Here is a 16,831-nt window from a genome sequence, read left to right on the forward strand (position 1 = left end):
AAAAAAAAAAGTACAAAGAAAGTAAAGGACGAGGAAAAGAAATCTGTTGAGCGTGTGCGCAATCGAGAAATGCTGGCATCGAGTAAAAAGCTACAACGTGTTCACTGAAAGGCTTAATAACGTATAACTTTCGGGGGATATAATTTTCGCACGGAGAGGTCACCGCTGAACCTTATGCAAATCGAATGGCGATGACTCCGCGGGTTGCACACTCGTGCGCGAGTTTTCAACATACTGTGAATGGACTGACGCTTTAATAAATAGCGAACCGGCCGTGCTATGAATCGCGCATTTACATAAGCGCAAGAAAGCACCGTGCTGTAAAGCGATGCTTTTCGTACCATTTGCCGAGTCGCTTTGAATGCGATGCAATCAAAATTTCCCATTACGATACCGCGTCAATCCTCGCGGATAATCTCCGGCGCTGTACGCGGACTTTTTAACCTTCGGTTGAGAACGGGGAATCTTCGTCAAAAACCAAAATTAAACACGTCGCCACGTCGCTCGCTCGCGTCCACCGCGAACCCCGAAATTCACGGGTGACGGTGTACTTTTTCTAAAGCGAAAAATGATACTTCTCTGTAACAGCTCGTTGAGCTGGTCAGGCTTGGGTGGGCATATCGCGTTTCGTTGTAAAATTATACAGGCCGTATAGTTTCCCATTACATATTCCAGTGTTTCGGCGCTCGCGATCCTAGGAGTACATCAAGCATCCCCGAGCTTTCGTGTAACGTTCAAACGATCCTTCCAACGACGATATCTGATTACCAATAATTCGTGTCTTCCACGTTTCTCTTAAAATACCTGACGTTGTTCGTGCCCGTGACAAGCTGCCATAATTACACTTGTTTGATCGTGTTGCACCTCTTGCCAATTTCATTCTGGACAATGGATCTTAATTGCGAATCCGTTCGTTTACCAAACGGATTGCTCTCCGAGCAATCAACGGGTACCACTCTACTTATCGTGCTCACGTTATCGTTTGCTATTTATTTATTTTATCGCTGCTGATACCGACGCGGCAACGTACTTCGGCTTAATCTGGAGCGGCACACGTCGCGGAACCCGATAGACTCGCGTAAAATTAGCTTATCGGTAGGCACGATTTACTGTTTCCACTGTGGCGCTGAAACGCCAAGCTTCCGTGACGCCAGAAATAAGTTCACAACCTGGCTACGATAGACGGACAATTTCCAGATTCAGGAGTGAGCAAAACTGGAGGTATTTATACTCGTTCGGGCGCACTCTGGACTATTTTTGATCCCAGACTCGACGCAAATGTCCTCGACTCGAATCAAACGACGGCGACTTCTAGAAGGGAAGAATCTTTCGACTTGGTTTAACAAGTCCGCTGTGGCGTCCTCTTTTCAGAGCGCGCACCTATGCGTGTCATGAGAATCAAGCTACGACAGGTACAGTTGTCAAACACAGACTAATATTGGATCGCAAAGACGTCCTAAAAATTCATGCCGCTTATACTTCTGCAACTCAAATTAATATGTAAAACATACTATTAAATAACCAATGGTAACTAAATTTTACGTACGATGACACAAAATATTGCCTTTTCTTCGTGACGAGTACACTTGTCAATCACAGCTGACTGGTTAAAAGTCCTGATTAAACTGTGCTCGTTTCACTCAAGCCCACGCTATACGGAAGATCTTGCGTTAAGATGCCCTGCCATTTGGTTTGCGTGACTTGGTTGTGTAAATCGTTTCTTCTTTATCGTTAGAAATGTAATCCAATTTTTAACAAGATGGAAGTTGATGTTTGTTCTCCTAAGTGAAATGTGGCTCAATGTCCAAGGTCAACGAAGGTAGGCGTTTTTAGCCTCCCAATCTTAATGGATCGTTTAGTGAAATCTCACGTGGTTTATTTTGTCTCGCTTTCACCGTGAAAGCCTCACGACGTATAAACTCCTTTTGTTTTCTCCACTACAACGGTTACTAACAAGAACAAAACTTCGTCTTCCCTGTGTACCGTGAAACCTCCAAACATTTACTTGGGCCTGGTCACTGTGGATTCAACGACCAGTTGTCGTGCATTTAAACCCATCAGCGTGCATTTCGAACATCTTCAAACTGATAAGAAGACCTTTAAGTGCTTTGTATACCGTGTCGTTGAACTCGTCTCGAAACCCACCACTCTTCTTGAAACTTTTATTTTCAAAAGAAGCAAGATCATCTATCTGATTTTATCAACGTTATCTCCTTTGTCGCTTCGAACGATGAACACGGACTGGATATTCTCTGCGTACCGGACGGCGGAGCAGGATTGAAAAGCCAATGAGTCTGCTAACGATCGGGGATTGCTCTATGCTTCGATGAATTTCCGTGCGCATTGATTAAGTTGTTGCGATGTGGGTCAGTCTCATTTGCGGGATCAATCTTGCCGCGACTCATTGCGTGTCTAATCCGATGAATAATAAATTTGCACGATTCGTTCGCGATACGATAACCGGAAAATTCATGAGCTCGACTAAACGAGAGAGAACCTCGATAGACCACTATTTACAAAGCCTCGAATTTATAGTCGCCCGAGCAGCTACTCGTCGCCTCTATCGCCAGTCGGCCAAAACGAATTCCCAATTTGTCGCTCGACGACGACGAAAAAGTGAAATATCGATGAATCGAATCCGTCCAGAAGGTAATGGGCAAACGGTGAATGGCTGAAACGCTTCTAGTGTAGCGACCATTAGCCTTAACACTTTTAAGCTTCACGGCCGTCGCGGCTGGTGCACGGCACGAAAATTGGATGACTGCCCAGCGACGGTGTTCTCGTATCTTCGCGTCGCGGATTAACATTCAGCGCGGAGTAAATGAGTTAGGCATAGGTATATTTATCTTCGGTTAATGCACTTCCGCGAAAAAGCTTCCTAGAACCCGCTGGACGGCATCGATCGTAAAACGTTTTATATCTACCGCATACCTCAGCGTTTTCTTCTCTACCTCGCGTCGCGAAGGGCCCGTGCGCGCTTCTTTTCAAGCACACCTCGTTCCTCGAACGAACCACTACGAGAGTTCGCTCCAACGGCGCACGATACGTTTCCACCACGATGAAAATGCCTTCTTGTGATCGCGTCCTCGATTAAGGCAATTGTAAAATGTGTTACGCGATCAATGTCATTTTACTGCGACGATAAAGCTGCAAACGGGAGTCCAGTTGGATTCGCGGAACGACGTCGATCGCCATCGGTTATATTCTCGCGTGCCATGGGTTTTATGCCAAGCAACGAACGCGTAGCACCTGGCCGATGCGATGCATGCGATTACCGCTTAAATTATGCGATTCTCACTGGGTAACCTTTTTAGCGTCGCGAATACCAATCAACCGCTCCACATTGCGGCATTAAAAAGCGGATTTTGAAACGAGTTTGCGCGCACGCGAGCTTTCAAGGGGCGAAGATATGCAATTTCACGACACCCGCGAATGATAATCGTACCCTCGGTCTTAATTACGTGTCTGCTGATCGACACCAGACTTCGGGACGCTTTTCGCTTCGATACTTCTTCTTTTTTTTTTTATCTCGTTTCCTGAATGGGCGTATTAAGGGAAGATTACCTCGGCGGAAGAGACGCCGGTAACGACTCCCGGCCAAAAGGGAGATATCGTTAAAGATATTATCGTGACACGGCCGTTAAGCAAGCCCAATCTTGCGGAGGGTAAATGCTAGAAAAGCCAGTGAGTCACACTTCTGTATATCTAATACATCTGTATCTAGCCTTCCAAGGGCTGACCCTTGCTCGAAGAAGAAATATGGCACGGCGAACAGATGCACTTCGTGGGTTTGCGTTAGGGTTGTGCTGAAGCCCCATTACGGTCGATTAACTGATAAATCTCTTTGAGACGAATGTACCTCTGCCCATGCGACTCCATATATTTAAACACTCACGCTCTGGTTTTTTTTTTTATCGTGACTGATGTAACGTCGAGACATCGGAGCAATTTGTCTGGAATCTAAATGCCAGCAGGAAATCTTTAAAGACAGACAAAAACGTACGAGTCCCCCAACAGGAGTCGTAAATAAATCGAGAAGAGGAAGTGAAAGTTTCGTTAATACTTGGTTTATTACCGTAATATATTTGAATGTTTGAACCATTCTTATTCGAAACTGTGGCCACGGTTTAGTGGCATCGTTTCCGTTGCGATCTCGATGCAGTTGATACAATAGAAAGGCATCAACCGAACGATACACGTACGATTGCGTACGTTTAACTTAAAGCTGTAAAATAGCGATGGTATCACGGAGGAACCGATCAAGGGGGAAAAATGAATTACAAGATCGGTTAAGAATTAGTCACGAGGGCGTAAGGAGCGCTGAATCGTTGTTGGTCATATTATTATTCAACGTTGAACGCTCACCGTAACCGCTCTATGTATCCATTACTGTCCCGATGTAATGCGCGTGACAAATAAACAAGTGTCAACACGAGACAGGCAGATCTATGAAAGAGAACGGGAATAAGTGGACAGGAAAGAAAGGTAACGTATAGAGAAGGACTTATTACAGCCAGGGACAACAGACAATGGACTATAACTCTTGGACCCTGTCGCGAAAACGCGTGAAACCACGTGGAGGAGTTCGATACGCGGAAAAGAGGTATATTTCTGTGTTGCTAGAATTCGGAGTAACGACGTCTGAGTAAAGATACCGGTGTGCTAAGGTAGGTTCCATAGTGCAAGTAACTGTTTCTAGAACAAAGTTTTCAAACAAATCGTCGGCAATGCGGGTTAGTTGTATCTATTTTTGATGCTTCTGACCTACGACGCGGTCGGTATGCTACCTGAGCGAGGGTGGTAGTGCCAGTTGAATGGCCACGACATTTAACAACCCACGAAAGCTTTTATTCGTGGCTTGGGTTCCTTCAAATTCTCAATGAAATTCGTCTACCTGGCGAGACTGCCACGGGAAAATCGTCGGTCATCCAACGCTTTGCTATAACACCCACTGTATCGGTCTTACATTTCTCTTCCTTCTTTACGATTATTTAATTGTTGCTTTACATTACTTCGTATTCGTCATACTCTGGTATCCCCATTAGGGATGACTGTAGTCTGTTGGGTCCCACTGACCCCTCTATATTAGCTCGGGTACCTCGGGATTGCTAAACCCGTACTATAGCTACAACCAGACGTAGTTACAGCTCCTGAGGGTAACTGTGCAAAAGGATTTATTAATTTCTATTTGCAGGGCGTTGTTCCGAAAATATCATAGAAAACTATAGCATTTTCCGCGACACCAAGGAAGTCGATAGGGAGAAATGGCTGTCAAGTTCATCTGGAAAACGTAGCAGATGCGCGACAGCTTCTAGGCGTTAACGTTGGAACAGGGTTACCGTTCCCAGACGGAAAGCACAGACCCCATCCCCTACCCTTTGCCACCCCCCCCCCTCCCCCGCCCCCCGTCGTATCCATGAAAGCCATTTAGACGGGAGAGATGTTCGCGGCAGCACTCGAAGGCCTTCGTGGCAAGCACAAAAAGCGACGGGGGTGCGGTTGGTGGTTCTGGTGCCAAAATGAAGCGGCGAGTGCGAAGTCGAGTGGCCCGGGCCCCGACTCCAGGTACTTAAGATTCTTACGTCCGAAATGGTTGCGCGACGACGAGGCGCGAGAGCTAACGACTCGCCACTTCGTCCTTTCACCCCCTCGCCGTTTCAATTTGCCAGGAATTTTTCGGACGAAAAACTGGCGACTGTTCGAGACTGTTGCGAAAACGAGCACTCGAGGATAGGGGGAGAGGGATACGCGGGTCAACGATCGAGAATAACTCGATGAGGCGATCCTCGCCAGATCATGGACGCAATTACGCGAAGAGACTCCAATGGAAGAAAAGAATCGCGACCTTGGTCGTGACTCGAAACGCTTTGGAGACTAACCAATGAAACGCAGCATGTACGGTACGTATGTGCTCACGAGCGAATCTCTTTGCTAAAGCTAAAGTGACCGGCGAATCCGTACTACCGATCAAAATTAAATTAACTTTTATTCATTTCGCTGGCGATAGTTCGCGATCGCTGATCATTTATTTCCACTGTAACATGTATACGCGGAAATCCAGCAACGCAAGACGAATCGCGGTTACCCATCGAAATATGGTACTCGCGTCGCGGGCTCTTGTGATTAATCGTCAGCTTCGCGACGCGTTTCTAGCAATTTGATAACCGTGAATTATTACGTTCGTCTCTGTTGATAATCGATGTCTTCGTCAAGTAACCGATGGCGTATCCGCGAAGCTCGCGGTCGAGGAGGATAAACCCTTCGACGTTTTATCTCTCGAGGGTTTCTTTTTCGCTCGTGGAATTTACGGAGCGATACGAGTCGTTCGTAATTAACGATCGTGAAACCCACTTGCGGCGCGCGAAAATCGAAAAATACCAGGTCGACGTTTCTTGTACCAGTTTGAGCTCGCAATCCGAAACAATAACAGCTATTAAACCCCCATTAAAGTTTCGGGTTCTGTTAAACGACCGTTCAACGTCTTACTACCTCGTGCTTTTTGTCGTGGTCCGGACTTCCTCGCTGCGAACAGATTCCTGGAACGTCGCCATGATTTATATTCTCCGACAATATCGCGTGTCGCCTAATAACGCCACGTTTGATCCGCGTTAGTGTTGCGCAATACGCGGACAGCTTAGTGGATGATATTTATAGCTGGCAAACATCGAAGTTGTTTGATTTCCCGAACGAGAGTATTCGATCGGAAATTCGAACCGTGGAATAGAAATCACTGGCTCGAATTTGCTCTAATTTCCCATCCTGGATGCACCTAACCAAATCAGATGTGCCTAACAGACCGAAAACCTGTGATAATTCCATTTGCCCGAAACGGTACAGTCCCGTTTTGACGACCAGCGAAAAGAAATGCGAGAAAGAGCAGCAGGACGGATATTGTTCCGACGGCAGCCACAATGGCTCACCATGGGCGGTCCGTGGCTGAGTTACGACCATGGGAACCATCAAATGGAATCTAACACCTACGGCGCCGTAATACGGTTTTAATCCACCATCGGCGAACCACAAATCTGCATAAAATATCGAATTTCGAATTGAAACGTGGCGAACGGATTAAAGGGAACGGAGTGCCGTCGGTGTTCGAGGTTTTAATCTTCGACGCGCGACCAAATTCCCTGATGACGGGAGACTCTGGCTCCAACATTTCATCCTATGCGGTTGACGGACCCGATTGACGGGTAGATAAGAAATGTTCTACGTCAAGTCGAATGCCGTACGATGAAGTTACTATGCGACATGCAATCTCTGTAAACAATAAATATAACGCTGCAGTGATCTCAGACGAAATAATATTGTGTCTCCCTCTAAGGAAAACAATGATGTCATAGAGGCATATCGAATGGGTAACGACTCGAAGAGAAGTCTCATCCATCGTAGAATCGCGAATTCCCTCTCGCCATTTTTCAAGTTATCCTATATATTTGTCTCTCCGTGAATTTGTTTTTTTTTTTCTGCGCTATTCCAGTGGGTGATCATTCAAAACAAATCTAAGCGCAGAGTAAAGAAATTTCCAAGAAACAGTTACAGATTAGATGCGAAGCCGCATAATCTTCCTGGGATGACGAACGACGGATGGATATCTCGAAAAGACAGAAGTGGCTCCAATCCGCTTTTCAATCGGCTAAGATGATAAAGACGTCCACCACTCGTCTCGGGCTCGTTACGACAATGTAACGATCTCGGGGCGATACGATGCAATCAGTCGAAGGACCCTCGCTCCGCTAAACCGCGGTGGCCGACGAAGATGGGCAAACACGAGTCTTACCGTCGGTTTACCCAGCGACTTGGCCAAAGATCAAGATACCTGCTGCCTATAAATAGGTCCGGCGATCGGTTCAATAACGAACGAGCGTAGTCCGTTTATCAATATTGATCGCGCAATATGACGAACCTCGAAATATCTGACCGCATAATAGAATGGTTTCTCGAGCAATAAGACGGACGATCGACGAAATAATGAGGGATAATGAGTCCTGGTTAATCTTTCGATTCCGTTCATGGTACTGGTCTCGATGAGAGTCGGTTTAAACGTTCATTTTCTCGTTTATTTTTCACTACCCCGAGGTGAATCGTAAGTTATTATCGGATGTCGTTACCAATCACGATCTAGCCCAGGTACGATTCTCACAGAGCGAGGAAATAGGAAGACCGTAAAACACTTTCGATACATCCATCGTGGGAATTAGAAATAAGGAACAGCGCCACGCAGATGGTAGCAAAAACTTGTATAGCGTTTAAAAGAATCCAGACAACAACTTCGAGACCCTTGAAGTTCGGTACTCGAAGCATATTCAACGATAGTGTCGAAACGCTGATATGAGAGTGTTAGAAATTATTTCTTTTAAGGTTGAGAAGGAGGATGTTTGAAACTAGACGACCCGTACTGACTGCCTTGTTTACTCGAACTGACTTCGGTCGTCGCTTTCGGTTCCTGTTAGGAGCCCCGCTTCTTTTACTGCTTCAAAGAAAAACAGCCCCTTTGCTCCAAGGCCTTAAAGTGGCAATCGTTGCATTCCAAAAAGGAGAAGTTAATATCTTAAGTGATCAGCACTCGAGGCGATATTTTGAATATAATTCGAGGGTACTTTTTGAACATTATTTTCATAACATTATACAACTTTCAAATCGTATTACCGACCGAGTTTACACGTGTCACTCAGTACTTAGGAGCCACCTATCGACTATAGTCGCAGAGGTAGCGATCGTTCTATCTGAAACGAGGATATAAAGTTAGGCGTCCCGTACCGTTAACATACTTGAGAAATTTATTCGCCGATAAATACCAAGAAAGCCTACGAGTATCAAGATCGTTAACAAACGCTCTTCGAATATGCAGCAGTATATCGTTCAGCATTCGTTAAAGACAACATTATGTTAAGTCGTTTAGTTTGACCGCAGGATCGTGCACCACGACGACGGCGGTGTAAATTCAATTTAGAAACGATAACGCGTACACGCGTTCGAGTCTTTTGATTCTGTTGAAATCTGGAATTCAAAGAGATCGAGACCTGGTCATCTATTCCTTTAAATCGTCTTTCCGAAATATCTCGTACGATCGTACGACTTTTTCCGTCGCGAGGTTCTAGATAAACGACTTCCAGAATTGTTTGTTTTTACGCAATGCGCAATGCTGGAAAGAGAACGCGCGTAGGCGGTCACTTTTTTACATTGCAATAATTTTTGTTCACGAAGTTACACAGATTACACATCAGCGCGAAGAAACGCGGATTATAAATGGAAGAAAGATCACGAGTCGCGTGGAAAGGAATTAACGGAGCCATTAAATGTCACACATAACGAATGGATACGCTATTGAATATCAAACCTATAATAAATGTTGACGTGATCGCGCGAACGTGAGAATCATTGCACTAAAAAATTTACAGACATTCCGTTCAGTTTATCATTTGCATTTTTTTGCAGTTACATAACCATCCGGCTTGGAGCGAAGGATATATTTCTCAGAAATGTTGTCGTACCATCGAATCTATCTCAACAAAAAATTAAGTTAACTACGCGCCTATTTATCGGAAAAGACATTGCAGAGCGCTAATAGAGGAATCGAATAGCTCCACGAAAATTCATGGAAGTCAGGTTCTTAGGGTGAAAGAGTGCCGTTGGCAAACGGAAGTTGATACCAGCCAAAAGTTATCGGATGCTGGAAAAGTTATCGTCGAATTTCGTGGATGTAGCCGTTTGGTCTCGCTGCGTTGCTCTCTTGGCTTTGATAATATTGATCTTGTCTGGTTGGCGATAAAAGTTTCGCGATTTCTTCGGCCGCGCGAGTCTCACGCTTCGAACATTCGAAATATCGAGCTATTTACTTAAAGTCAGCTTCCAAATCTTCCATCCCGACAATCTTATCCCACTCGATTCTACTTTAAGTTGTCGCGTATTCGCTGATGTACCTTTGTGTAAACGAAAAAATAACAATGTACAAATGTTAACACCTCAGACGATCATTTCAAAATCACGATAAAGGTGGCCATTCTTTCAGTGCATCTCTGCACTGAAAAGTGAAAAAAATGATTGTGTTTTCGCTTCAATTTTGAATGACTCGATACCCCTGACGCGAAGGTTATTTATAGTTTGGTAACAAGCGTTTATCTTCGTTGACGACGCAACAGCACCGTTCTAGGATCGAGGCGAATCGAATCGATTAAACGTGTACATGTCGGGCAACGCAATTCCTTCTAAGCAACGACAAGCGTCTTACCACGTCGTCGCTGACGAATTAGAAAATGGATACAAAATTTACTACGCGATGAAAATTTTATTATTCGTTTAACGCTTGGGCGAGCCCGTGAACGTCTCTCGGCCATTTCGTTTTCAATTAGAGGATCTTTAATTTTTGCGCATTACCATCCCAGGGCTTTACGACTCTCGCAGCCGGAAATCAACGACGGTAAATCGATCGTCCTCCGGCCACTGAAACTCGAATTCATTGCCTCGTATGGAAAGCCTCGCAACCCGTTATCAATTAACGCGACATTCTTGCTGGGAAGAAGCGAGTTTCGCGATTAAAACCGAACTGGTCGCGGGATCGTTTAAATTCTCCGCCATCCTTGTAATCGCGAACTTAATATTTTCAAATAGCTTCGGGGAAAAGTACGGTTGCCTGTTTTCTTTTCAGAAATCGTATGCGATCGAGGATCAACGCCTTGCGCGAATTTCTGCGCGACCGATTTTTGGAATTCGTTGCCGTTTGCGGTGGCGTTTAATCGGCAGCCAAGATTCCGAGGTACTGCGATTAGTAAATATAAATGTGAATCGTGGATTGCCAAACATGACAACGAAATAGGACATGTGTTTTCCGAGAAAGGAAGAGGGATGAACATGTTCCCTTGTTCCTCGCTACAAGTATCCGTTCTTTAAACACTGAAATTTGTTTACACGAATCTATAAAAGTTACCACTTCATTTTATCGCGCACTTGGCAGTGAGTGCTATCCCAGCACAAAGTTTCGAATATTTTAGCCTTTCGACGGATTCTCGTTCAGGTTAGAGATTCACGTTCAAGTGACGGTCAGGTTTCTGTGCAATAAAGCGGCGAAACTGTTGCATCGTCTAGCAAGCCGCAGGTATCGCTGAGAATGCTTTTATTACACCAAGACTATTTTGAATGCACGGGAGCTAAGCTTGTTTAGAACCGCGGTTGCTGGATGATCGTAAAGCTGGAAGCTTCCTCGGCGTGCACGAAGAAGTTCTATTCGGCGTGAAAATAGTTCGGGGTACTAGGGCAATTTCGTCGATGGGTTTACAGTGAAATTCCATTTATCCGGAAGTGTCGATAGACACGATAGCTCGACCAACGGATATACGCTACCGCCTTCCTCCATCAACGTTGTGCGCATTAATAACTTCCTCTGTTAATATTATATACACAATAATGATTTATGCATCCGACGCATAAGTATCTTCGTATACGTATAATCTACCTTAAAAATCGTATGAATAACAACTACGATATTTTGAGTATGTTACGTACTAGTGGATAGAGTGAAACACACATTATTCGAGCACTCTAATGAGATAAAATGAACAACGAACGACACCAAAGTTTTTAAAACCTAACGTGTATTGTGCTCGAGTACATACTACCGATTAGAAATGCTACACCATCTAACTTATTGTTTGTGCTCTTAAAGGCACAAAGAGAGAGGCATTCATTCTGCGGCAGTTGACCTCTGTTTGCCGTTAATGCAATCATTTGACAATTGTTTCATGGTGGTCAGTCATACTTGATTCGAGTGCCATTACGCTACCACGTTCTCTACGTCCTGAACTAGTGATTCTAACGCGTAGCAAATAATTTCGTAAACGAGTTGCCATTTTTTGATGAAACTAACGTAAATGTTCCATTGTCCCTAATCATTCTCTAACATATCTTTGCGATGGAGAAACAGACGATACCGACGATCGCATCGTTTTGGAGCATTCGTTGCTCCAGGAAAGGGACTCGAAAAAGCGATTCGCACAAAAGATCATAGCGTGTCAGAATGAAATTCACCCTTTACTGTTGTAGCAGAGGTCCACCCAGACAAACGGAGCTCAGCCAAACGTATTTCAGCTGCAAAAATATTCCGAAGCGGTACGAATTCCAGCCCGTTTCGACGCGAAGCGGAGGCACGGCACGGCGCGTCGGCGTCGGCGCGAAATAAAACGCACGCCCCGCAAAATATTCGAAAGTCGGTCGTCTCGGACCCGAAACCGACTTGCATATCGGCCCGCCCGACACGTGCATTTACCGTTTTTTTGTGATTCCCCGAGGTGAGTAGCCGATATGCATGCCCTGTTGGGACGGAACCCGGCCCCCGCATTCGTTGTTCGATCCCCAGCATAAAGGAGCATCGTTTCCGGAGCGAAAAAGTTCAGGATTTCGACCACCCAAAATTCGCGATCACGCAACGGAAAGTGCAACGGTCAGAAGTCTAGAGATCGACTTGGTAACACCACAAAACTGTTTACCCGATGCTGAATATGCCGCACAAACGAGAAACAGACGGCATTACAACCCAATTGTTTCAACATCGACGTGGTCGATATCAGAAGAACTGTTTATTTCAGCGTACCGTGCTGAAAAAAATACTCGTAACGCCTCCGAATAATCGGTGAAATGATATCGCGTACAACGGAGTACAAAACTAAAACAAATGATTCATTACCGTTTTCAATCGCAGTGTTTATATTAGAAACTCGTGTTCCGATGAGAGATGTCTTTATGACCGCAAACGTAAAAAATACACTAAATACTCCAAAACTGTGCGCTCCTCTAGGACGACATGCGTGCACATAAATCACTTTAAGTTTTATTTATGGTAACGTGAATCGAGATAACGAAATAAACGCATAAAAATTGAAATTACAACTGTTTATAAAGTACTAATCGGTCACGGTAGAAAAGATTTTCGGAGTGCAAAGTGCTGGGCAAATGAATTCGTGTTACTTTTCATGGTCCCGGTCAACGAAACTCGATAAACAACATCGTAAGGTCTGCGTAGTCGACCGGTACACGTTAGACGGGCTTAAAAAAGTACGCGTTCCGAGGGAACAAAGGTATTCTTGGTACTCACTCTCTCGTCTCGACGATGTTGAGTCCCAGGTATGCTTCTTTGGGAAGAGACGTTCTTCCTGTCCTGGCCACGAGTACCGAAATCGACAGAGTGACGCGCGAGCCGGGTGATCTACCACGAATGGATGTCCCGGGTGGCGGTCACGAGACTCGAGACGAAGCTGAAGAGATAGGGAAGAGTGCACGTGGCGAGAAGGCAAAGCACGGCCGCAAAAACGGCTGGCTACGAGACGACCTCGGCGACGGTCGCAACGAGACTGAACTTCCAGCCCGCTACTCCAGCCTGGAAACAGCTGCTCTGGCTGGCAGCGCCAGAAAACTACGTCGCCTGGCCGTAGAGTGGTACGCCGCGCCAAGTGCATCTTCTGCGTCCAGATCGGACGTGGAAGGGGCACCTCTGCAGAAAAATCACGTTTCACCCTATTGGGACGGGCTGGCAGGCGGGCAGTTCGCTGTTCGCCACACGCGTTCGCCAACTCGCCTCTCTCGCCTTGGAAAACTGCTTTTACGCCGCGTACGAGCGAGAGTTAATTGAAAGTTCTCTCGATGTATTGTATACTGAGCCTTGAATCACTGTTTTGTTTGTTTTAGTTTATTATTCATGAGATACCTAGATACCAACATTCCATTCGCAAGAAGACAACTGCCACCGATCGTTTCATGCCTGTATACTTCGGTATCGATGGACGCGTATCTCGCTTGTTCTTTCAATGTAGTTCCCATTAGAGCGGGCGGTTTACTGCTGTTGTAAACCTCTCTTGAAAAGGACCAGGTAATAAGTATTTCAGATTTCAAGGGTCGGTGATTAAATATTTGCACGTAAAATAAAAAAAGAACACTTCGTCCATTTATTAACTTCTAGACGATCTTGCGATTTCTTAACGTCAAACAACAGGAACTTTAACCGGCTCCGAAGAAAGAATATACGTGCTTACAGTTTTCTTGACAAATGTGGATTGATGCAACGGTTCACCTGAAAAATAAATGGGTATGAAATATCTGCTCCCGAAAACATTTTACCCTTGCGTAATAACCATTTTTCAATATTACTATTATGTTTGGAGGCAGAGTGCCCTTCTTACGCTTTACGCACCTCTCCTTGTACTCGAAATCGCCTCGCCTAATTTTTCATTCCCGAACCGCCAGGTTCGCCTTTTGTACGTCACGCAATGGACACGCGAACGGCTGCTCTTAGCAATGGAGTATCGTGCACAAACAGCAAAGAGTCTCGGGAGTATCGGGGGTCCATTACCTGAAAAAAGGTGAATACTCCCCTTCGCTGACAGCTGCTCTCACGTGTAAATATTTACACTCCGTGTGAGCCCCGGGGTCGTTCACATGACGACTGAAGCCTCTAGTCACGGACTATGTAGAATTCGTGCAGTCGCATTGCACGCAGAACAAATATCTATTTTCAAACATTCGCGATCGAAAAAGTAGGTTGTCGAATTTTTATCGATAACAATTCAATAGTGCCAGGTGAAATCGAAGGTTTGATCGCAAATAAATGACAAAGGGACTGACAGCAGCGAAGACTCAGCTGACCGTAGTTCAAATGGTCCCAACTCAAAATACGAAGGGGTTGTAGTTCCTGGAATGACTTCGCGATCAACCCCTAAACGAGAGCCTTCGTGTTTTCCCATCGAGTCGAGCATTATTGTTTCTCTCCTCTGAAAAGATAATAAAGTTCAACGATCCTTTCGTTGCAATCCATTCAGTCGCCACGGTAGTAAAACCCTCGTGGAAGAGCGGTTTGAAAGACACGAGTCGACAAGTCGATGACAGGCTTGGTAAATTTCATATACATGTGCGTACGTACACGTTCGAGGGAGAGACCAGTGCAACAGTACCGGTCTCTTATTGGTCGAGTACTAATGTGCCTTTATTACGTTCGCACCGCCATTTACCTACCGTGCGCTGTAAACCGGCACCTGTGCCGGAACGTGTTACAACGGCCGGGTAGAGGGTTATTACACAAGTTATCATTTCAAGTCCGTGGCTACCATGGCGACGACGTTTATTGTGCCAAATCCGAGAGGAAAGTTTGGACGGTCTTCGGGTGGTTGAACGACCGACAGAGGTGTAGCTCGGATTCAACGACCAGCCCCGCCTAACGATAAGACCAACTTTGAGGGGTAGCGGTGCAGCGTGAGTGGCTACGTGGCCTTATCTCAGCACTTAGATACGCTAACAGCTGTTGGTAGACTGCGGCAAATATTAACCTACGCATTCCAGATATCTTCGACGCGAGTCTGAAGTGCCGGTTGCCGATTCGCGTTGATGTCGCGTATAGGGAGGCTGTCACCGAAAGATTAAACGCGTATAACTATTTTCCTGTCCACTCTGTATTGCCGAGCGTCTTTAATCGTTTAATCTTGTTTCACAAGGTAGTTGACTTTACGCTTCACCCGTGGCAGCCGATCGAAGAGCTTATCGGAACTCCGTGGTCCTTCGGTCCTCGACGCTCTCGGCGCTGAAAATATTCAACCACCCGGTTTTTATCTCGCGTCTTGGCAGCTTCGTTCAACAGTCGCTCCGCGTGTCTTCTCCGAGGAAACAAATCGTAGCTCTCTTCTCGCTCGTTGAAGAGCCAGGGCCACTTGTTTTGACGCGGACGATCGGTCGTTCTGAAGTGCGTCCGCGCATCCGAACAGTTTCTCTGGCGTCGTTTTCTCCTTCTCGTTTCAGCCGAGTGCCGCATGCATAAATAAATCCTCGTCGAACGCGATCGGGTATTTATTTAGACACCGGCTCGGAACTCGATGGCGCCAGAATATTTGCGATATTGCGGAGGCCGCCTCGAGTGGGCGGCAACGGTTCAGGTGAAATGTTTATGCGTTTCGTCGAACCTGCACGCTCGACTCTTTTCTTCCAGGTGGAAGTAGAATTCGCGAAAAAAATCTATGGATTGTTGAGTATGGCGTACACGTGAAAAGATAAAACCTCGAAGAGATCCAAACCAATGCCTAAACTGTATGCACGAACACGAACGTCTCTAAATATTTTGACACTTTCACATTATTAGGAAAATATGAAATATACATTAACCCTTTGAGTACGAACGAGACGTATATATTCGACCTTGAAAATTCTGTATCCTTCTATCTTTCTTCTCGTAGCGAGACCCGACAATCGGTAATACTCTCGAGAAACAATACTCTAAGCGCCCCAAACTTTGTAAACAATGACTCGAGCATTAATGTTTCGTACTTCCATTCGGTTTCCAATGTAAAAAAGGTCCATTGCGAGCAAAATGCACTGCGGAAAAGAATCTCGGGTTCAATGCACCGATGTCCTATATTTGATTCCAGTATATTGCAGGGACACTGTATTTTCTTGGAATGTAGCCGAAACAAAAACAGAAATGCCGGAAACATTGCGGGCTCTTGCATAAGTAATCATAATCAAGAACTGTAAACTATAGTCCAAGTATCGACGCTTTAACCTCAGGTCTATTTTTATAATCGCATTACTAGAAATCGGAGTCTTGAAAAAAATTTCAGGCCAACGCTGACGATCCTCTTACCGTTTAATTTCGTAATGCTACGACAAAAGCGACGAATGAGATATAATTTTCTAATTTAATAACGATTATTGTAATGCTCGGTGAACGTATAAAGACAGAATGGCAACCAAACAACAAGTTCTCGCGCACATTACAGGTTGCGTGGTGCGCATTCGTGGATTTGCATACTAATTTTGGGAGTTCGTCTTTCGAACGAGCACAAACACTGTTCACTTCTGC

At 45.3% G+C, this 16,831-nt stretch overlaps 1 protein-coding gene across 3 annotated transcripts in view; it reads right to left on the reverse strand.

Annotated features, from left to right (window-relative positions):
• The window catches only part of LOC128876413 (extracellular sulfatase SULF-1 homolog), a 64,431-nt gene extending 51,079 nt beyond the window's left edge, over positions 1–13,352 (reverse strand). For all 3 annotated transcript variants that reach the window (XM_054122755.1, XM_054122756.1, XM_054122754.1), the window contains exon 1: positions 13,088–13,352. The gene's annotated coding sequence lies outside the window, so the exon portion shown is untranslated. The remainder of the gene's footprint in view (positions 1–13,087) is intronic.
• Between the last annotated feature and the right edge of the window lie 3,479 nt (positions 13,353–16,831).

This window comes from Hylaeus volcanicus, chromosome 5, assembly GCF_026283585.1.
Source record: "Hylaeus volcanicus isolate JK05 chromosome 5, UHH_iyHylVolc1.0_haploid, whole genome shotgun sequence".
Classification (NCBI taxonomy): Eukaryota; Metazoa; Arthropoda; class Insecta; order Hymenoptera; family Colletidae; genus Hylaeus; species Hylaeus volcanicus.